Source organism: Megalobrama amblycephala, linkage group LG1 (assembly GCF_018812025.1).
Source record: "Megalobrama amblycephala isolate DHTTF-2021 linkage group LG1, ASM1881202v1, whole genome shotgun sequence".
Classification (NCBI taxonomy): domain Eukaryota; kingdom Metazoa; phylum Chordata; class Actinopteri; order Cypriniformes; family Xenocyprididae; genus Megalobrama; species Megalobrama amblycephala.
In genome coordinates, this window is record NC_063044.1 from 31635966 (window position 1) to 31660615 (window position 24650).

Genomic DNA, 24650 nt, shown 5'->3' on the forward strand with positions numbered 1-24650 from the left:
AGCTTCTAAAGTAAGTTTAACAGATTCATGTTTCAAATGAGAGTTGTTCACTTTCCAGAAAGAAGCTCTATAATTATAATCCTGAGTAAAAGACAAGTTAATATATATAGCTTTATGATCAGTAAGAGGGGTCATTAAAATATCAACAGATGAATTGTTAATAAATTGTTTGGAAACTAACCAAAAATCAATACGAGATTGGTAGGAGCCTACTTTATTTTGCCATGTATATGATATTTTAGAAGGAAATGTTTCCCTCCATATATCCACCAGTTCCATGCATTCCATAAATTCTTTTAAATAATTTCCTGAGGTTGAAGGGCGAGGAGGCCATCTATCAAGAGTGGTGTCAAGAACATTATTAAAATCGCCTCTCATAATTATTAAGGAATCAGGGTATTTATCTAGCCAAAACAGTAACCGTTCTTCAACACAGTCTAGTAAGCCTTTGTTATCAGATTTGGAATTATACCCATAAAAGTTAAGCAAAATAATCTTGGAACACTGTGAGTTAAACTCAATCACTAAGAGAAGGTAATGTCCCGTAGGATCACAATTGCTGTGTACGATACAACCAGAAGAATTATTTTAAAAGGTACAAACACCCGCTGAATGTTCTGAACCAATGTGAAGCCCAAAGATTATTGCCCCATTGTAAACGCCAAAAGTTTACATCCTGAATAGAATGTGAGTCCTGGAAAAAAAAACAAAATCTGTTTTAAGGGTTTTAGTGAACAAAAATAACGCCTTACGTTTAATATTGCATCTTAACCCCCTGGCATTTAAGGAAACAAAAGACAACGACATGTCAACAACCAACCTTGAACAAGAGCTGCTTCAGTCAGCTGAACAATACTATATGCTACTTTGCCAATAAACAAAATAAACTGTGAAAAAGTAACGTATATACATAATACAGAAAGACCTGAGAATCAGTGTTTACACCAAGTTCACAACAAACAGTCATGGCTTCATACCATTGCACCGTTCAAATTAGTCAGACATCGCCACTGAAGGAGGATAGACCTCCCTCCCTTTAATAAAAGCTCGGCCACCCACAAAGTACGCTTTCTTACCCGCCTTGCATGCGGTATCAATCACAGGCCATAACAGCTGTCTCTTTTCGCGATCAGTTTTCGGTCAAACGAAGCTTATTTTTTTGGAGAAAAGACGATTTTTTGGCCGCTTTCCAAACTGCGTCACGAAGTGCACAAGAGATGAACTTCATGATGGTCACTCTGGAATCCTTCTGCTCCTTCCTCTTGGGACCCAGGCGATGTACTGCTTCTATGCCATCCACAAGCCTAGATTTCTCCTCCGGTAACAAAACTTGGCAGATCTTTATGACTACCCTCCTGACGTCCTCTGCCTCCAAATCGTACACATGCTTTTCAATCTGATCGACCCAAGTAGTACACTTCTGCACCTTTTGTTCCATGTAGGACACGTTGTCTTTAAGCATAACTTCAGCACAGCTTGATTCAATTTTTTTCTCCAATTCGTCCAATAGCACCCAACTTTTTTTCAATTCCGTCCGCCCGATCGTTAATGAGTTGGGAGAGCGTGGTGATGATATTGTCACTATCCGTTGTGATTTCTTTTATTCTTTCTCTTTTTGGAGCAGTAACTGGCAATTGAGGGAAGTCTTCGTCATCAACAGTAATCAACTGTTCGACATAATCATGACAGATGTCCATCAAGACATTGGTAGTAGCGAGGGAGTTAGCTACTCGATCCTTTTCTTTTTTGCTTTAAAGACATGTTTCCACCACAAGCCAACCAAGTATCAAATATAACTAACTTGAGATGAACGATAGAGTACTGGGTCTTTTATAATGAAAAAAAAATAATATTTTTCACGGTCAAAATAAAAGTTGGCAAAGCAGAGCTAATTAAAGCACGTCTTCTCTCTGCGCCATCTTGCGCTCCTCCACGAACCATCCTCGTGTGGACAGCCTATCCGTATATATTTTCTGAAACGATGATGTCATCACCCCACTTGTCGACCCTAGTCAGACGCCGCTAACCTCACAAAACAGCAACAACAACAACAATAGCAGACTCTACATAATTGTGTTCATGCTGCAGAAGCTGAGCCAAAATAAAGCGTTATTTCTAAGCTTTACTATAGTTTGTATACAGCGCACAAGGTTTATGCGCATACTCCAAGTCTTATTCGCTGCTTTAAGTGCATCTCTGTGGCAGAATTACAGCGCCACATAATGGTCTGGCATGTATACTACATCATTTTGAGTCGTTTCAGTGGTTTCGTGTGGACGCAGATATTTTTTGAGACGAGGGAAAAAAAGATCGGTTAAGGGTAATCTCCGGCTTCGTGTGGACGTAGCCTGAGCTGGATTGCTATGTCTGAGGTAATCCACGCCCTCCTCATTAGCTACCCTACGGACAAAGAAATGTATTAATACATAAATGTGAAAATAAAGAAATGTAGAAATAAAAAAATGTAGAAATGAATAAATGTGGAAATGAACAAATATGGAAATAAATTGTTAAATAAATGTGGAAATAAAAGTCGAAATGAATAAATGTATAAATAAAAAAAATTAAATGTGGGAAAAAAATATAATAAAAATATACTGTTAAATAATTTCTTATTTCTTGGGATTCACTTTTTGACTTTCTTTGTGTCTTGGTTTTTTTTTTTTTTTTCCATTATGCACATCATGTACCTACCTAGACAAAACAAGTAGTAGTAGTCCTTGGACACACTGACACTCTCACATGCAACAAGAAGTTGAAGACACACACACTAGAGCCCTGCGCGGGACTGATTTCCTTAACCCGCACCCGCCCGCTCCCGCTGAATGTCTGACCAGGACCGCCCGCTCCCGCAACCCGCGTGTTCCACTCCCGCCCGCGCCCGCAATGTTTGTGTCCAAACCCGCCCGCTCCCGCGAACTTTCTCTCAGAGCTTGTGAAAACAGGCCTAAACAAATACTCTCAGACTAAATTCGTTCAAGTTAACAGACTTTAAACATGATTGCGTTTAAATAAGAAAGTAGCCGCAAAAACAAAGCACCACACATGATAAAAGAATTGGGTAGTTTTCTTTATTAGCGTTATAAAACATTAACCGTTAAAACAAAACCACAACTAGCGGCACCTCAGTTTTTGAACGCAGGCTACTGCATACACACTCACTGAACGATTAACTAAACAAGCAGTTTAAAATACAGTTTAAGTAAATAAGCCAAAGCACAAAACGAAATAACTTTAACTTATTAAATAAACACCTGTACATAGGACTTACAAAGTAGACTAGATGTAGCCTACTTTAAACAAATTAAATATAAAACGAAATAAATAAAATAAATAGAATGCATTAACAGGCTATTGCAAAAAAGAAAATAAATAATACCAATAAATAAATAAAAATAACGTAGCCTACTTAAACTAATGATTCACTGGGCCTTGCATTAAAAGTATATTGCTGACTGACTGCGGTCGCAGACTTTTGCGTCTTTCTTCCATGATCCGCCCACACACACTGAATGCCCTCTCTGGCGGTGCACTAGACTAGATCATGCGAGAATGCTCAAAATAAAACGCGCGAATTTTAAGAATTGTTTCCAAGTGTCTGACTTGTCTTGCTTTGCTTTTATCATTAAAGAGCCGCTTTAATTTTCCGCTCAACTTCATTTGTTGACCGATTCTATTACTCACCAAATTCCACCATTCCCCGCGGGTCTCCCGCAAAGTTTTCTGACCGCCCACTCCCACCCGCAGCAAAGGTAAAACCGCCCGCTCCCGCGAGATTTGCGTTGGGTCCCGCGGGAGCCCAAACCCAAAGCAGCCCTCTAACACACACATTTATGCACATACTTTTTTTACTTATTATATTTCTTGAAATGCCATACATTTTAAAGTTTGATTCTTAAGTCATATGATTGGATGCTCAAGCCATCTTGGACATTGTTGTTTGACCTAGGTCTATAAATATGACCCTTCTTCTTCAATAAATCAGAGAATGCTTTGTACCACACTTGCTCTGTGTCTGCTTGGTCATTCTCCCTGAGATCTAGTGTTGCTGATGCCACACATCACAGGGGTTGAGGCGCCCATTTCTGAACTGATGACTGAGACTACAAATATTCTACTTAAGATTGAGATTTTAATCTAACAAATATAAATACAAATATACAAAAATGAGGAAATAAATATATGAATTATGTATTTTAGTTTTTTGCTGTTCTTTGTATATTTATTTATTTTTGCTTTTTTACATTTCTTTGTATATTTATTTATGTAGTTATTTATTTTTAATTTTGGCAGGTTTGGCATTGCATAAAAGGGATGTATGCATTCGGAAATAATGTCCTGTCCAAGAAAACTCATGCACATTTTATAGTGAATTTATTTTTTAATAGTCATAGTATACATTAAAGTTAAAATGTTTGGGGTCAAGAAAAGTATGTTATTCAGAAAGTGCCTTTATAACTTTTTTTTAAAGCAATACATTTATTCAGAATGGATGCATTAAATTGATTGAAAGTGACAACAAAGACTTTTACAATGTTACAAATATATGAAGCAACATGACTATTTAGTAAAATAAATAGTGTAACCACTAGAGGGCATATGCCTATTTTTAAACAGGGTTGAGAAAACTTAGTTGAGAACACTGTTGACAACAGTTTTCAGGGTATAAATACATTTACTGGGTATTCTATTTGGATGCATATAATTAGATATCAAAGACTAATTTCTGTCACAGCATAGCTTTATTTTTTAATTAAAATGCTGTTGGATCTTAGTCAGCTTACTGATAAAACAGTCTCCCATTAAAAGATTAGTCCACTTTTAAATAAACTTTTCCTGATCATTTACTCACCCCCATGTCATCCAAAATGTTTATGTCTTTCTTTTGTCAGAAATTAAGGTTTTTGAGGAAAACATTGCAGGATTTTTCTCCATATAGTGGATTTCAACGGCTACCAACAGGTTGAAGGTCCAAATTACAGTTTCAGTGCAGCTTCAAGGGGCTTTAAACAATACCAGACAAGGAATAAGGGTCTTATCTAGCGAAGCGTTCGGTCATTTTCGAAAAAAAAAAATACAACCGTTTATTCTTTATAAACACAAAATATCGCCTTGAACGTACTTATGTTTCCACATTCTTCATGTTCTACGCCTTTCCTATTCTACTTACGGAAAAAAACGAAACTGCCGCCAAGTTCGTTCCGTAAGTAGAATAGGAAACTCTGATATAGTTCTTTTACATGTACCCACTATAAATGCATATTGCCCACTGTGCACTGTTGCCCTGAAGCTACCAGGGTGGCAGTGGTGCCGGGGCTTGGGCCCATCATCGCTGCTTGTAGCTTATATTTCACTTTGATTTTGGGGTGAAAATCTTTTTGTGAGATTCACCCAATTCAGAATTTGCCTTGAATTTAGCTTATATTTATATATATAAGAAATAACAAGAACAGCAATACTTTCACACAATTCACAGACTGACACTGGATCAAGAAATGTGTGTGCCTGTGTGCGTGTTGTTTAAATGCAACAGAGACACTGAAGAGTTGTAATAATCAAGTCCAAATCCAGCACAAAGGGGTTCAGTGAATGTTGTGTTGAATGGGTGTAAGTGTTTGAGAGTGTGTGTGTCAGAGACGCTGTAGAAGGACAGAGTGCCGGCCGACACGTCCACAAACACTCCTGCTCTCTTACAGGAGCCTGAACCAGCAGATACGACAGTGTCCTTATTATTGTGACGGACAGTGAATGTGTCATCAGAGAACTTCAGACTCCAGGACTTCTTATTCCATCCAAACCAACAGTCACTCCCTCCTTTCCTCTTGATTCCTTTATATGTAACTGATATAACAGTATCATCTCCACTCCATTCAGCCTCCCAATAACAGCGTCCAGTCAGAGTCTCTCTACACAGAACCTGAGACCACTCATCAAATCTCTCTGGATGATCAGGATATGACTGCTGCTCTTTCACACGCGTCACCTTTCTGTTCTCCTCAGACAGAATGAGGTGAGTGTTTGCAGTGTTTGGATCCAGTGTGAGATCACAGGCATCTGAACACAAGAGCACACATTACAAGAGCAACATTTACAACAACAAAACAACAAACACTAAAACTGTGTGTCTGAGGACTTACATTTGTGTAGTCCTGGTGTAATTCTGAACTTTCCTCCATGATCCACACTAGAAAACACACACACACACACACACCATTTTCATGTTTTAGAGGGATATTCCATAGACATATTGATTTTTATACTGTACAAACTTTATATTTGAGCCCCTGAAAGATCTAAGGATTCTCAATAGCAACCTCTTTGTGTGTGTTACTTTAAGAGAAAAACGTCTCAGGTTGCGTATGTAAGCATAGTTCCCTGAGAACAGTGAACGAGACTCTGTGTTCAATCATGCATTGGGGAACTGTCACTCATGACAGGTGTTCGAAATGCCAAGAATCACAACACTCCAATCCTATTGGCCGGCGACAGCCTATGACGTCATATGGCGTGAACCGTGATGTATAAAGGGAGCGCCTGAGGTAGCAGTCAACACCTACTCGTCTTTGAGGGGCTGTTTAGCAGGCAACCCGAAGCATAGCAGGGAAACGCAGAGTCTTGTTCCCTGCTCTCAGGGAACTATGGTTACATACGTAACCTGAGACGTTCCCTTTCAAAAGGGAACTTCAACTCTGCGTTCAATCACGCATAGGGGAATGATATACCCACGCCGCCATGCTAGGGGAGAGTGCATGCCAAATGTCTGGACAAACGTCCGGCAGTTCCAGAGAAAAGCTGGGAGCAACTCCCCCAAAGGCTGTCAGTGACAGCATTCCCTATGGCCAACCACCTGAGGTGAGCCTAAAAGAGGCATTCCAAAAAAAGCCTGGGGGCCTACAGGCCTACAGCATAACTAAAGTTCTTACAAATTAACAGCCATCACACAAGAAACCCAATAAAGGTGGTATTCAGGATGGCCCATAAAGCCATTCGACTGAAAACATAGCATGCTGAGCGCATGACCACCCAAGCAATTAGGTATCTGTGAGTGCCCACGAAACAGCCCGTCCAACACAATCCAATGAGCAGTGTACTCGGTAAAACACCATTCTACTCTTTAAGCAAGAGGAGTACAGCGTACGCCATCATACACTAAGGAAGGCCCTAGGGGCCTATGACCTCAGCAGACACGTGGCATCAGCTCATGGCAGTGCTATCAAGCTCCAGGCAGAACAAACCGACTACAGAGGAGGCCAGCCAGCAGGCCAAGTACTCGAGAAACCATTAGGTAGGTGAAGTATACACTACGCCACAGAACTCAACGAGAGGCCTGACCTAAGGCCTATTCATACGGCGGTGGGCGTGTCTGATGGCGGTGTAAGTCATAAGACACGACTCAACCATGGAATGAGTCTAGATATAACCAACCCAGCTGGTCCAACACGGAGGCTACAAAGGAGGCCTGGCAAGGCCTACTACTTTTAGCACCATGTGGCGCCAGCCCGTGGTCATAACAGGGCCCAAGCTCAAAGGGGACCAGCTCTAGACCCTACACGATAACTGTGGGTAACTAGCTACACAGCCTGAGCTTAAGCCTACACATTCCAACAGGCAATGTACCCAGTACACATAAATATGCAATCACGGTCTAAGGAAGGCCTACAAGGCCTACCACCACAAACAACGTGAGCATAAGCCTGAGGCAGTGCTAAAATATGTGAGCAAACTCGTGATCGTAAACCAACAGCGCCCAAAAAACAAGCTGTATTAAGAGAGAGGCTACAATAAAGAGCCAACAATCTAACAGCAAATGCAAAACAGCTGCTGTGGTCATGATCGACTGGGAGCTAGCAGAGATCATACTATTCTAACCAGAATAAGACTCTCTACACTCAACCTGAGTGTGCAATCCAACAGGTGATGCACTCAGTGAAACACAAACCCTAACCGGGGAGTAAAACAAAACACCACGTTCAAAGATAGAGGCTAATCACAGCCTGCTATCACAGAACAGGCGTTAACCTGTGGCAGCACTAGAGTAAGCTCACATATGTATGTAGGGCTAAAGCTTAGAACCCCAAAGCAAACGTGAATGCTTTGTAATACATGCCATCCAAACAGGATAAAATGTTTCACAGAACAGATCTGAGATCTGTAATGAACCCTTAGAGAACAAAAGCTAAAATATTTAACATCATAATCTCAAACTTGAATATAATTCAAGGGGCTCATGTGAAGACATTATAAGCATGACAAAAATTCTAAAAAGTGGGGCCTATAACCTTAGCTGTTAACCTCAGCCATAGCACCTACATTTTCACATCGAAGGGGAAATGGGCATACGGCCCGCAACTCCCTCAGGAGGAGGCCAGAACTATACAACCTCACAGGGATAGTAATAATAAGGGTGATGTAACAAACACCTAAACCTAGCTTTAGCCTAGCCGCTAGCTAAGGCCTACTGGGCCAAGCAAAGCTTGGGCTTCATTTTGAAACCTTCAAATATGAGAAAATGAAGCACTGCAAGCAAACAGTGTCAGATGGCCGATAAGCCATCCTGTACACAAATAACTGAAGCGACGAGTGCTAACTCAAACCAAACTAAAGTATTAGCTGAGAAGCTACTCTAACATAGGAGGCTACAAAATAGCGTACATAAAGCGGCCTGCATGCTTTGAAAACTAGCCAACCTAAAGCTACAGTTATTTTGCCCAAAAGAACCCCTTCTAACTTTACTGACTACATGCTCAGGAAAGCTATACAGGAAAAACAAGGTCTACACTTTTTATAAACATAAAAATATACACCCAGTTTACCTTCCTGCGGCTCGCAGAACAAAGATTTTCCCTCCTTATTTTAATGCATGAAGAAGGATGAAATCAAAAGTTCTTTTAAGCCTAAAAGCACTTTCACTATCAAGCCAGAAGGCAGCCTTTAGAAAAAATATTATCAAAAGGCCAGCCGACAGCCTAACTGTAAAAGCAAGTAGAACCTGAGCAAGTAGAAAGAACTCAAACTAAGGAGGCAAAGTAAGAAGGGGCAAGGACAAATGCAATGTTGCCCTCTGGCCCTGTCTCAGAGCCTCATCTCAAGATGGGCCAGCCTCCTGATAAACTACATGCTCAGAAAAACTATACAGGAAAACAAGGTCTTATTTTAAAAACATAAAATAGACCCATGTCATATTCCTGCGGCTAAAAGACCGAAGATCCTAATAATCTTTTTTACATAAAAAAAGGATAGAATCTAGGGTTCTTTTAAGCCTAAAAGATCCTCTTATTATCAAACCGAAAAAGCGGGAGGACAAAAATAATTACTATGGGCCCAGCCATTAGTCTGACCATAAGAAGTATCTGAGCATGATATATATATATATATATATATATATATATATATATATACACATGCATATAAATACATACATCCTATATATGTACATATTCACACACACACAACCGCGGAGATCAGGAGAGAATGGAAAGTCTATGGGAGCTGCAACATTCATGGACAGAAAGGAACCTTTCGTTGAACCGTCCGCGCGCGGCCCTTTCTTAACGTGCTCTCACGGCAACAGCCGTCCCAAAAACACAGCAGCTCACATACCCAGCAGCCAGAGGAGACGCTATCGGACGCGGTGACATCAAACACGGACGCCACCGTCATCCAACAACACATCTTCGTCAGCCCCGGTGAAGCCGAGAGAAAAAAATAATTCTCTCAGACTTCCCAACGAGCTCACCTGCGAGCCCTATGTTTGCAGCCGCCGTATTGCCTCAGCACACACGGGGCTACAATCACCAGGAACAGATGCAGACACCTCCTCCCTCGGGAAGAGTGTCAAACGAGAACGGAGCATCCCAATAGGAGATACGATCACAGTGAACAATATACAAACACACATAGACGGCACCCTCAAGCACCGTCTACGCTCCTCTCCAGACAGAAAAACGCAAGAAACGTGTAAATCAAGTGTCAAACCCCTGGGACACGGATGAACACATTCTCCTGAACGTTTGCAGACATAAAAGGAGTAATTTCCTACCGGAGTTTGTGAAACAATGGCACGAACAAAACAGTCCCGAAAAGACGAGAAGATGTTGACTGCTTCCTCAGGCACTCCCTTTATACGTCACGGTTCATGTCGTATGACGTCATAGGCTGTCGCCAGCCAATAGGATTGGAGTGTTGGGATTCTTGGCATTTCGAACACGTCACGAGTGATGGTTCCCCTACGCGTGACTGAATGCAGAGTTGAAGTTCCCTTTTGAAAGGGAACCTGTGTTGTGTTTTATTTCCTTTGTATGTGATTTAATTTTATAATAATTTATTATCATTGGTCATTAATGTAGTTGCCATTAGCTGATGCAGACTAATAAATAATAAAATTTGCAGTCTTTAGGCTTGGTCATTGCTGAGACAACAATTTTTATTTATTTTACTTTGTTGTTGGTTGTTGTTGTTAATTTTCACCTTTTATAACCTCACCGGCCGCCAGCAATGCTAGTAATGGTCTGCTGGACTGTTAGAAGTTTTTCTCAAAATGTAGCCTATACAAACTTAAGTTATTCCTTTAGGTGCCGTTCACGTTGTATCTAAAAACACATGGAAAATGCAGCCCTGACACTTCCTGTCTTTCCAAAATGTTTGGGAGCTGCCGTTGCTATGCAACCATGAGCTGCCCAGTCCATGACAACAAAGTTTCAGCAAAGGATATATGGATTTTACCATAAGTTGGAAGTTGAAGTCCATCTCGAATTTGAGCGCACAAAAGATACAACGTAAACTGCCCCTTATTTTTCTACTGTTTATTTTTTACTGTGAAGACAAGAATTTTGCATAGGTTAATATAATTTGATGCACCAAAATTTTGCTTTTGGAGAGTCAAAATCATTGACCAAAACAATGGCATTTAGAGCTTCTCTAATTGCACTTTTTTCTGTTTTGTGCACACAATGTAGACACACTACAATCATGTCAGCTGTGTAGACGCTAATACTGGATCAACAATATTGATTTCTTGTTTTTAATCGATTCTGAAATGGATTCTCAAGATCGATCTTTCAGTCTGTGCTGTTTTCTGTTGATGCATGAATAAACGTCACAACATTATTTGTATAGCACACCTGCCATCCAATAATCCAATAATAAGCTTTGTGCTTTGTTAATTTTAATATGAAAAAAAGTTTCTCAACTTTCAAATTCTGTTGATTTTATCACAAATTTCAAACAATAAATGTTATTTTGGTGCTCTTTAATATGTCGTGAATGATCAGTGTAGTGCCTCAGATCAAGCTGCAGCACATGACTCGACCATCTCTTCCCCTTACTACTAATTATAGCATAACTAAATATGACTAAAGCATAAATAAAGGTATGTTTAAAGAAACAGTACAAATTACTAGAAAGTCATTTTAAAATATTCACAAATTTGTTAACTATAGCATGAAATATCTGATATACCAATTGTCAAATATAGGCAAGTGGATGTGTTTTGCTGTTTAAACACCTTTAAAAGATCGCATTAATTGAGCTATATTCGCAATGGGCATGTTAGTTTGTGCTTCAGTACAGAGAATCAGATCTGTTGGATATACAACACGTGAATTCATCCACTTCTCCCAAAATACATGAAAGTAAGTGAGCCAGTAAACTGGGGAAGGATAGAGTAAACTTTAACCCAGGGTGTAATAAAGGCCTTCTGAAAAAAAAAAAAAAAAAAAAAAAACGGTTCACGGAGGAGATGGCAGAAAGTGCATCCTGTTTGTTTTCTTTAATTTTTTAAGAAATTTTTAAGAAAAAAGAGTTTACACATAAAACAGTTTTTACAGTTTTGAATTATGTATTACACTTATCTGTAGTTCTTATCGGATTAGTTCACTTTAAAATTAAAATTTCCTTATAATTTACTCACCCCCATATCATCCAAGACGTTCATGTCTTTCTTTCTTCAGTCAAAAAGAAATTAAGGTTTTTGATGAAAACATTCCAAGATTTTTCTTTATATAGTGGACTTCAATGGAGCCCAAACGGTTGGTCAAAATTACAGTTTCATTGCAGCTTCAAAAAGTTCTACACGATCCCAGATGAGGAATAAAAAAACAAACAAACAAAAAAAAATTATACGTTTGAACAATAAATGCTCATCTTGAACTAGCTCTCTCCTTCTCTATTAGAATTCCGGCAGTGTAGAGCACTGCTAAGTGTATTACTGCCCTCCACAGGTTAAAGTTTGAACTAATTGTTATATATTTGCACTAGCATATTGTATATGACAACTTAGTTCAAACTTTAATCTGTGAGGACAGTAATACACTTAGCAGTGTATACACTGCTGGAATTCAAATAGAGAAGAGAGCTAGTTTAAGATGAGCATTTATGGTTAAAATGTATAAAATGTTTAATTTTTTTTTAGAAAATGGGCAATGGTTTCTCTAGATAAGACCCTTATTTCTTGTCTGGGATCACTGTAAACTGTAATTTTGACCTTCAACCGCTTGCGCTCCATTGAAGTCCACTATATGGAGAAAAAAATCCTTGAATGTTTTCATCAAAAACCTTAATTTCTTTTTGACTGAAGAAAGAAAGACATGAACATCTTGGATGACATGGGGGTGAGTAAATTATCAGGAAATTTTAATTTGAAAGTGAACTAATCCTTTAAGTTGTTTCAACTGTTATCAGAAAAATGCAAGTGATTGTGCCGGTGCCTTCATGTCTTGCAGTAAGTATACTTAAGCTTCCACACTCTGCACGAACACTTGGATATGCGCAGAATGATAGTGCACATTTATCTAGGTTAATGTTAGGTTGAGCGGTAAAGTTATTACTGTACGTTTCAAATGATAAGCCAATTTTGAGGTTGATAGATGATAGGCGAAAGTTTGGATTTCCTGCCTGGCATATTGCAATTACCACAAGGACCCGCCATTAATGATCTGTCCCTCATGGACTACGTGACTTCACCACTTCCTGTAGAGTTTTATCCCGTGATTAACCGACTAATAAAATCTTTGTCGACTAATCTTCTTTTCATTGACTAACGTTTAGTCAACTATTAGGGGCAGCCCTAATTGTTACAGCTCAACATACTTGAGTTTGTCCAGATGATTGAGTGTATCAGAGAGTAGCTTCAGTCCTGAATCTCCTGAGTGATTGTAGCTCAGATCCAGCTCTCTCAGGTGTGAAGGGTTAGAACTCAGAGCTGATGCCAGAGCAGCACAACCTTCCTCTGTCACCATACAGCCAGATAATCTGCAACAGTAAGTAATCATGTTAGTGTGCTCCATTTTTAAAGATGTACAGTATAAATAGCCTCAGGAAGGGGCGGCACTAGGGGTGGGCAAACAGGGCTTAAGACCAGAATGTGTTAAAGACCCCCCTGTGGTGAAAATCAAGTTTTTAATGTTGTTTTTATGACTATATGGTGTTTTTAATATACAACCATGTGAAAATTCATCAGTCAACACTATTGCTGAGTATTTTCTCCTTAAAGGGTCATGAAACCCCTGTTTTAGCCTGGTTGTTCACACCTCTGAGCTGGAATAACTCAGTAAAAATGGGCACGTAAAGCTCTGGAAAAGTGGGAGTGTAGAGGGGGGAACAGGGGAGAGAACAACCAATGAAACAGAGACATACAACATACTCATTATACAGAATAATGAATATGAGCACTGAGAAAAATGACAACAAACTCCCAAGAAAGGAATGAATGCGAAAGAATATTTAAAAGGGCTAATAATACTTTATGTTTATGAGCACTACAGTCTCATGATAAACGACACAGTTTAACAGAGAAAGAATAAAGACATAGTTTAATTTTGTCCATTCTCTAAGACTTTTGTTCATCAGAATAAACGTGTCATCGCATTCAGATACACGTATCAGTGTCAAGTTTGCACATATATTTCAATTGAAGAAGACTTGATGAAATATGTGTGCATACACCATGCTGGTCCATGTTTGGTGCAGGAGAATGTGTGAAATACGTCTATAAAAACTTTAAACATGGATACTTTATGCTCTATAATCCATGTGGCTAGTGTTGTTAAAATCACAGAGCTCCGCGCTGAAACCGATCATATGCAAGCTCCATGTGCATGCAATATGTGTTCGTATTCAAAGTTCAGTTCTGACCGCATCGCGGGCAAAATACAAACAACACTCATGTGCTGCTGTGCTGAGGGAAACATACACACGGCTCGCGTGTTCTAATGCAGAGGTAAATGAACAGCACTTTTGTGACATCTGAATTAGATTACAGCAAAACAAACCACAAGCACCTATACTTCTGATCTGGTTGCGTCATAGGGAAACGCATTGTTGTTGTAGCACTGAGGAAACAAACACAACTATATGACCCATGTCTCTGAATGACAACAGAAACAGAGGCAAGAGAAGTGATACTTCCTCATGCATAATACTGCATTTATAATGTTATGCATACGACAGTGCAGTGATTGGATTGAATGTGGTTTTTCTCATGAATAAATACAGAAACTGTTGACGTCAGCATGTTCAACCAGCCCATACTTGGAGCCAACAAGCACTCCGGATCTTGCTGGTAGTACACAATGACGTCAGATTTTGTGACGTTGCTCCGAATTTGCTTTTCCAAACCGGAGGACAGAAATCGCTCTGAAAAATGCAAAAATAACTAATTTCAAATTATAAATAAAATTAATGAGTACCTTTAGTGTTTTCAATGATGTGCAGCCTATACATATCTGTTCACAGCTCAAAAAACGTGTTATGGGGTTTCATGACCCATGTACATACATATTATCGTAGCCTAGTTTGTGCTAAATACAGTGTAATGGCACTTTTGCCATTAAAATGTTTATAAACAACTGAAAAAAGCACAAATGTCAGGGCATGTCAAAACTTTTCCAGGGCCCCAAAAATCCTCAGAGCCCAGAGGGTTAAGCTAAAAGCCTGAGGGATGTTGTTTTGTCAAGTGTTTTCATGATGATCTTACAGGAGTTTTTTTTCTCAGTGAATGTGGCTGACGCTCATATTTCAATTAAAAGGTAATGACTCCATTTTTCATATTTATAACTGCTGACACATATTAACAAATTACAGGCACTATATGATATTGAGAGTAAAACAGATTAAAAATTTAAGCTTGAGTCTTAGATCTTTTTAATGATGTATAGTTTGTCAAGGTAATTACATTACATGTAACAGAATTTGAGCTAATTTAAACAAAGAAGTTTCAGTGTGTCGGCGTCCTCACGAAGGTTAACAGGTTAAGCCTATTGAAGAGGTTACAGTCAAGTTTTTGACTCTCAAGACGTTCCTCTTAGCTATCACTTCTCTAAAAAGGATAGGAGAACTGCAAGCTCTGTCGGTTGCCCCTTTGCACTTAGAATTTGCACCCAGCACGGTAAAGGATATCTTAGAGAGTATATATATATATATATATATATATATATATATATATATATATATATATATATATATATATATATATATATATATATAAATTATAAAAAAAAAAATTAAATATAAATCTCTAAATTAAACAGGCTTTATTCAGATGGCAACTTCTTGATTCTGTAATCATATTACAGTATTTTTCACAGATAAAGAAACTGGGCACTCAGTAAGTAAGGTTGTGCACACTGGGAATTTTTTTTTTTTTTTTTCAGATAAAGATAAAGTTCCACTAATTTTACTTACAGTATGAATATGACATAGTGGGCAACTGAATATAGCACCACATAGTTTGAAATTAAGGGTTTAAAGTTAGTCAATCTTGTGTCTCCAGTGATACTGAACTCTCCTGTCTGCATTCAATTCAAAAGACCATCACGCAAAGAGTAACACGTTCATGCAGGCTACAAATGCACACTTCAGAATATCTGACACCTACATTTGAATAATCTGCAAGGTTTGGGAATGAAATGTTGATTAGATATTTAAAGAGTTGTTTAAATCAGGGGTTCTTAACCTTTTTGATGTCGGGGCCCAAATTTTACAGTTCAAAGTGGCCCAGGGCCCATTCAAATATTAGCACTGTATTGGTTTATTGATCTCACCCTTGGTTTGATTTGTATTCAATAACTAAATGAAATCCACTTGCAGTTTAACAGTTTATTATTCATGTGTATGTAAACCTGCACATACAACAAGAGGCCAAACACACAACAATTCATGGAACAAATCAATCTGCATCAAGAACAAATTTAAAGGCTCAGGTCAGGCATATTAACACAAAAATCAGTTGTGGCCATGTCCGCGATACGGTGACTAACAGAGTTGTTTGAGAGCTTTTTTGCAGCAGCCTCTCCGATCATCTCACGGCACATATCTACAGCGGCAGGTAAAACCAACTTCACCGCTATCGTGAATGCTTTCTTAGTCTGTGCCACTCGTCTGGCTACGAGGTAGCTGGATTTTAAAGCGCATTTAGAATTTCCAGTCAGTGACACAACAGACCTTTTCTGCATCTGAAGCCCATTTTCTTTTCTCTTGAAAAATTCCACCGACTTTCACGCAAGCGATGGATGTTTGGTTTCTAGATGCCGCTTTAGTTTTGAAGGCTTCAGTGCTTCGTTGGATAGCATTAGCCCACACTCCACACACTGGGCTCTCGGCTCTGCCTCGTCACCTCCATTCACAAATCCATACTTAATGAAGTCAGGATTGTATTTGCAGCAAAATCTTGACTTTTGGGGCGGGTTGGCGTAACTTTGGTCTCCCCTTTTCCGCTTTAAAAATTTCTCCATAACTTTTGCTACAGGCTACGGTTGACTGAGTGTCTTATTCTGCGTATTAGCACTTGTTAAACAACTAACTGAGGCATTACTGCTACTAGTGGTGGGATGGTGTATTGTAACTGTCTTATGGATAACAGTGGCCATTCTGGTGTCTTCAATTGATAACTTGTTTGGTCCTGCGGCCCTCATGGCCCACAGGTGAAAAAGTTTGTTGAGGCCCTCCAGGTGGCGCTCGTGGCCCTATGGTTAAGAATAGGTGGTTTAAATTATATAAATGCGTATTTGCTGAATGATGATGGTAAATGAGAAAGTACCACTAGCCGCAAATGACTATTTAATAGCCACAGTCATAATAAATTTAGTTTAAAGCTGCGATTTTTGGCCCTGTAGCGTTTAAGGAACATTCTAGCCGGAGCTACTTTTCTCCTGTGTATGTCTATGGCGAGTCACGCAGTTAACTGTGATACTCTGCGGCGAGTCCTACCAGTCTGATCTGAAATAGTCCGAATATAAACACTTATTATGAGTGTACCATAATGATTCAGGATAAGACAAAAACACGGTTTGGAAAATGGATTCATGTATATTCTCATTATATAATTTTTCATCATTTTTTTGCCTCCTTATCTTAAATTTCAGGGATGTTTTTGTTAATTTTGGTGGCATTTTTGTACCATGCACCCGCTAATTTCCAATCCTGTACCAAACTTAGACAAATATTAGTTGGATAATGTGTAAATAAATATCTAAATGTATAGGGATAAATAGAACACTTCAGCAATCTAGTCTAGCAATTATTGTCACAACATGATTTTGACATTTGTCATATTTTTTTTCTTTTTTTTTTCCACCAGATGGCAGCAATCTATTATCTAGTTCTCTCATTTTTAAAGCTTGTGTATTTGCTTACACAAATAATGGTGAAACAGAAATTAACACATAAATAAGATCTAAATAATTGAAAAGTGCATATTTTTTTGTAACTGTTTCTGGCAAAAATGACTGAACAACCAAGGTTTGACCCTTTTTTGAAAAGCTTAGGAGGGTTAATATCATAACATGTTAGATTATGATAGACTTGACAAGAGTATTAAAAATAATTGGTATCATGGAATCAAACAGTTTATTAATTAAACTACCCCAAATAAGTCAAAATGTAAAAAAGTAATTTTTGGCTTTTTAAAAATATTTTTTCTTAAAGAAAATAAATTAATTTCTATGAAGATGCTGCTCAATACAAAATTACCACAATCATTTTAAAATAATTGTCTTTAAAATAGAGGTAGTCACAGGAAAAATAACTCTTCCAACATTCGTGCAACCCTACACTGGAGCTGAAAATATGTCATTTCCTTATGTAAAGTGAAAAGAGCTTATGAGACTAGACCTGTCTCCTAAAATCCTGGTCCTGGAGTACCCCAACTAGGCATGGGGCAGTTACCGGTTTCAAGGTATACCACGGTTTGAAAACGTCAACATTTTCTGTGCTACCATTCCTGCGTTATGTCTCGTCAAAGATGGAAAGTGCATGAATCCCTCATGTTGTGTGCAGCGTAGAGAGTAACACAACCCCTCCCCCTCGGGTTGATGCTTTGAAAAAGACGAAGTGGGTGGCTGGTAACTGTATGATGATTGAATTTGCAAAATGTTTGCCAGGGTTCAAAGTGACAAATTAAATAATGCTGCAAATACCAGTAAATAGACAAGCACAAACATTAGTAAATCGTGCTGCATGATTCATTTAAAAACTGTCCTCCCATATATTTTGCGTCTGAAAGGGAAACTCCTACAAATGCATATGAAATAAGGTCAGCCGCAAGAACAACTCAGTCCACGCCTTACCTTAAATATAGATGAAGGACCCTGTATAAACTCTAAAAGATTGTGTAGTTATTTTTGTTGTGTGTTTGTGAATCACAAACCTTAGTATGATGAGTTGACAGTTTGTACTCTTCAGTCCAGCACAGAGCATTTTTCACTCCTGAATCCCGCAGATCATTGTCACTCAGGTTCAGCTCTCTCAGGTATGAAAGTTTTGAACTCAGAGCTGATGCCAGAACAGCACAACCTTCCTCTGTCATCAAACAGCCACATAATCTACAACAACAGTGTTTATGTTAGTGTGCATAACTCAGCAGTGTTCAAAATCACTTAGCAGTCAATGACTATCACACATAAACAGAGTATCAGCATGAACAAGATTTTAAATAGAAACAAAACTGAAATAAAAACATTACCAACCAACCAAAGTTCTTCAGAGAGCATATCAGACACACAGACCTAGTTTCATAGACAGGGCTTAGATTAAGCCAGAATTATACCTTAGTTCATTTAGGATATTTAAGTATCGTTTTATAATAGTTCCCAAACACGTGTCTTATGTGACAGTGTCACATAGTTTACACTTTATTTATTCATTTCTGTTGTCTGTCTCACCTTTTTAAACACTCATAATGTCTCACACAGTATAATCTGACCCCAATTTTAATCAATGTAAAATCGACCAATAGGGCCGATCATTAGACCATTTCTTCAGTCCCACAAAATATACAATCTTTCCCCATTGCCTGATTTAGGTGTGCCACATGTCTGTTCGTAGCTATAGCCCCGAAAATTAATCTCCACTCTAAGTCTGCAGTACGCTTTTCAAATAGGGAATTTATACAAAGACTTCCAGCATGCCATAAAGTTTGTCGCAAATACTTCTGACCACCTCCAAGTTTTCACTCCTCTTAACAGTCTGATGAGTAATTTTCACACATGTCATATAGAGCTCCTTCTTAATTTCTTGAAAACTTCCCAACTCAGGGTACACAAAACAAAAAACTGAAGATCCAGGAATCTCATTCTCCTCCTGTACAGCAGCTGATAATTTAATGGGTGGAAAGTTATATTCCCCATTCTGATCCTGTGACAGTGCCTCTCTACATGCACCAGGTAGAGCTGCCCACACTTCCTCTATTGTTCTTCTCAGAAGGTGAAGAGATCTCAGTCCAGTAGCCCTCTGCAATGACTCAGCTGTTTTCCAGCCATCACCAATAAAAATGGTTACATCATCTGCATAAGCAGAGACAGAATACTTTAGTCTTGAATTATCATTGAATCATTAATCCTTTTAACTCAGTTCTCAGCTTACACAGTGAATGTTCTTTGTCTAAATTATAAAGTTGTCCTGATAGAGGACATATCTGTCGGATTCCTCTTTTAACAGGTTTTGTACAACTCAGGCCACTTCCTATCTTAAGCATAACTGAAGCATCTTCATAAAGTATTTTTATACAAGAAATCACATTCTCTCCAAATCCAAAAGCTTTTAAAACATTAAAAATGGTATTTGTGACCTACCCGGTCAAAAGGTTTCTCTTGGTCAATAGATAAAAAAAAAAACACCCACATCAAGATTATTTCTAATAGACAACTCAATTATATTCTCTCATAAGAAACAAATTGTCCATTATTGTATGCCCAGGAATACAGTAAATTTGTTTTCTATCTACCACAACATGCACATTTTTAAAAAAAAATCTTTTAGCTAAACATTTAGACAGTATTTTATAGTCTAGATACATTAAAGACATTTGGCATCAAATTTTCAACAAACCGAGGTCTCCATTTTTTGGCAAAAGTGACACAGCTCTGACAGGTTTTTGGTAAACAGCCTCTTTCAAAACATTCACAAAATACATCATACAAATCTTTTCCTTTTATAAAATTCCAATGGTAACCCATCAACTCCTGAATGACTTTCCTGTAAAAAGCTGTTGCACAGCCTTTGAAAGTTCATCAAAAGAGATCATTTTGTCCAGTTCCTCTTTTTCCTTAGGCCTTAAGTTAGGAAGGTCCCTTAAGAACTGGTCCATAGATCCAACATCACAGTCTATATTACCAAACAGTTCTTTGTAAAATTCAATTCTCATTTCTACTGGATCTGAAGTAATTGATCCATTTTTTCTTTTAAGATGAGGCATACATTTCTTTTGTGCTTCTTTCCGTTCAAGTCCAAAAAAAATAAGCAGTTGGAGCAACCATTTCTTTAATTGAAGACATTCTAGTTCGAACTAGTGCACCTTTAACTCTGTTCCAACAATGACTAAAGCTCCATTTTTTTTCTTTTTTACAATATTCATTGAACCATAGTTATCACCATCAGTCATTCTTCTTTCCATTTCATTAACCCTCTGGAGTCTGAGGCTGATTTGGGGCTTGGAGAAGTTTTGACATGCCCTGACATTTGTGCTTTTTTCAGTTGTTCATAAACATATTAATGGAAAAAGTGTCATTACACTGTATTCAGCACAAACTAGGCTACAATAATATGTGAGGAACATGTGTGTACATGTTTGTGTTTTTGAAGGAATAACATTTATGCGTGGTTATTGAAAAAACAAAAAACTTAAGTCACTGAAATAAAGCCAAAAAAAGTATAGTAAATCTGTGTTCACAAGACTTTTGGGTATTGGAGGTTGTAGACAAGAGTTTTTGCTTCAAAATTATGTAAAAATTATGCTGCCTACTCATTCATATAAAACAATATATTGATTTAGTTTTTGTAAGACACTTTTTGCCAAGAAACACAGTATGCGAGGAGGCGTGAATCACCACTGAATAATGGGCCATTCTCACCTGAGAAACAAAAGAATTGGATAGTAATGAGCTGAAATGACTTGCATATTAATGAGGCATTTCAGTCAGGTAGGCTGTGAAAAAAACCTTCTGTGATGTCTCAAGCTCATCATGATATATGAAGCATACAGAAAAATATTATTACAATATAAAGTAATGGTTTTATATTATACTTTAAAATATAATGTATTTCTGTGATGCAAAGAGGCTGAATATAGGCTTTTAGTTTAAAAGAAGCACATTTGGAGAAATATTGGATTCTCATATGCTTATGTCAATTTTCTATACAGAGGAGTTATATTTATTTAATATTCATTATTTAATGTCATTACTATGAGCGCTGGTGTTTTCAATTCATCCTTGAAGTCGGAGGGCGCTCTCTGTGCATTTTTAGTCCACAAATTCATCTAAAAGAAGAAGAGGCTATTCCATGAATGGAGTTTCCAATTCATACTGCAGCCGGAGGGCGCTAAAGAAACAAAAACTCATCTAACATTCATCTATAGAAGAAAAGAAAACAGGAACTAACTGCATGTCTTCTAGAGCTCGCTAACCATGACTTTTACACCCAGATAAACACTTTTCAAGACAATAAATACACGATTGAGACGATGAATGCATGTATTGCCTCTGAATTTGCGTCTGAATAGCGCTGGCTCCGTGGGCGTGGCCGCATTAGCGGATAATGAGCTGAATCACGGACTTCTGACATGGCTCTCTTTTCATACAGATTACATAAACACAGAAGGTTTGTTTTCGATTTGACTTGCATGATTTAAAACCTGACATCTTAACGTTTTTTTAGACATAAGTTTAAATTTTCTGTGATTAGTATTCACTAAGTTACAGTTCATTTTCTGAGAACTATCAGATTGGACTTCGTTCAGAGGGGTGCGCGCGAGTAGGCTACAGGAAGGGAGGAAAAAAACTGGGGGAAAAATGCTAATTTTTTTTAATCACTAAACTACTGTAATAAAAAGTTATAGTTTTGTATATACATAACTCCTGAATAAAAATTAAAATGTGTTTGGACAGATTAAAAAAAAGTTTTGAACAAATTTGATTGGTTTGTCGATAGTGAGCTCAAATGCAAGTGATAAGCAGTTTTATTAAGCGAGTCATTGAGGCGTTCATTCACGATTCGTTCAAACGGCCGATTCATCAAGAATGAGACAGATGTTTGTGAATGGGTCATTGAATCTTTGACTCAAACGATTTGTTCAAAACACTGAATCATTTAAAACACGATTGAGTGTTGCGGTGAGATGCGCTATGTTGTGATCTTTGTTTGGATTCATCGTATCTATTTTCGCTGCTAAAATAGACCAAAACAGTCATTATTTCATCTAAAATGTAAGTGACAATATTATTAACTTGTTTGTTGAACTGTCATATCAGTGTCACATTTTCAATCGCGAGGTGATGGTAAATTAAGTGATGGTCAATTGTCAGCTCTCTTGGTCGTCAGGTCGTGTGATGTATGTTGCTGAAAAACACCACATTTTGAAATTTAACTGCAGTATCTCAATTTAGTTTATTTGTGTGTGCTGCGCTCATAGACTTTAGAAAACTGCGCTCATTTGTTTGATTTCTCCTCGAGAAGCTGTGCAAGCCTCAAAAGTTTAAGGTCCTTGCACCCTGACTGAGTCTGAAACTGTCGTATTCGTTTTTTCATATTCGTCATTTGGTGGCTCTCAATTGTCAAAAACACCCCTCAAAATATTTGCTACGGATGCGAAAAATGCAGAAAAAAAAAAAAATCGAACCATCCAAATTAATTTTTATGACGGATGGAAGTTTCAAAGGCTGCAAACGTATAAAACGTGAGGTCGTATTTAGTTTATATATATATATATATATATATATATATATATATATATATATATATATATATACACACACACACATATATATATATATATATATACATACATACATACACATACATAATATATATATACACATACATAATATATATATATATATATATATATATATATAATATATATATATATATATATATATATATACACACACACACACACACACACACACACACAGTACAGTCCAAAAGTTTGGAACCACTAAGATTTTTAATGTTTTTAAAAGAAGTTTCGTCTGCTCACCAAGGCTACATTTATTTAATTAAAAATACAGTAAAAAACAGTAATATTGTGAAATATTATTACAATTTAAAATAACTGTGTACTATTTAAATATATTTGACAAAGTAATTTATTCCTGTGATGCAAAGCTGAATTTTCAGCATCGTTACTCCAGTTTTCAGTGTCACATGATCCTTCAGAAATCATTCTAATATGTATAATATGTATAATATGTAATTATATTATATATATATATATATATATATAAACGAATAAACTAGTCAGAATATAGGCTACAGTTAAAGCTTTCCTTTAGTTTTTGTGAAATGCTCACATGCACTGGGGCCCCAACTGCAATGAACCAGCTTTGGGGGGGGCTCAATGGAGCCAGGTAAGTGCACCACACTCACTGCACCTCTTCTTTGTGACTTCCCAGGTTAAGCTCCAGCGCTACTCGCTGCCCCCCACGAGTACGTCTGTTGTCCCTTTGGTGCCACTTGTTTGAAGCATGGGAGCCTGGTTAACACTTTCCAGCCTGGCCTGCAGGCTCATTTGGACAGTCAGACTTGGCTTTGTGATTCAATTCACCAGTCATTCCCCAGTTTCAACGGCATCCTGTTTGCCTCAGGGCAATAGAGCCTGTCCCTCCAGCCGAAATTAAGTAAACCAATATTGCCATTCATGCAATAATACAGGAAGGAAATAAGATAGGAGTAAAATTCTTTTTGATGAAGCTCTCATACATGTGAGCTGCATCTGGATCAAATTTTGTGGTGATAGCATAAATTAATAAATTAATTAATCTAAATAAGTATCTAAATGTATAGGGATTCATAGAACACTTTAGCAATCTACTAGCAATTATTGTCACAACATGAGTAGTCAAAATGTAAACAGTAACTTTGTCTTTTTTATTTTTCTTTTCTATGAAGATGATGTTCACTACAAAATCACCACAATCATTCTAGACTAATTGTCTTTCAAAAATAAAGATAATCTCAGGAAAAAGTGACAAAATCTTGTGGGACTAAACCTGTCCCCTAAAACCCTGGTCCTGGAGTACCCCAAGTCCCCAACAGTACATATTTTAAATTTCTCTCTCATCTCACACAGTCATTTCAGGTCTTGAAGTCTCAACTAACAAGTACTAACAAGGACCCTGTATAAACTCCACTCTCCAGCAGGGAATAACACATGGTGCACT

At 37.8% G+C, this 24650-nt stretch overlaps 1 pseudogene; it reads right to left on the minus strand.

Annotated features, from left to right (window-relative positions):
- Positions 1-5366: 5366 nt before the first annotated feature.
- LOC125267726 overlaps positions 5367-24650 on the minus strand; it is a 36664-nt pseudogene continuing 17380 nt past the window's right edge.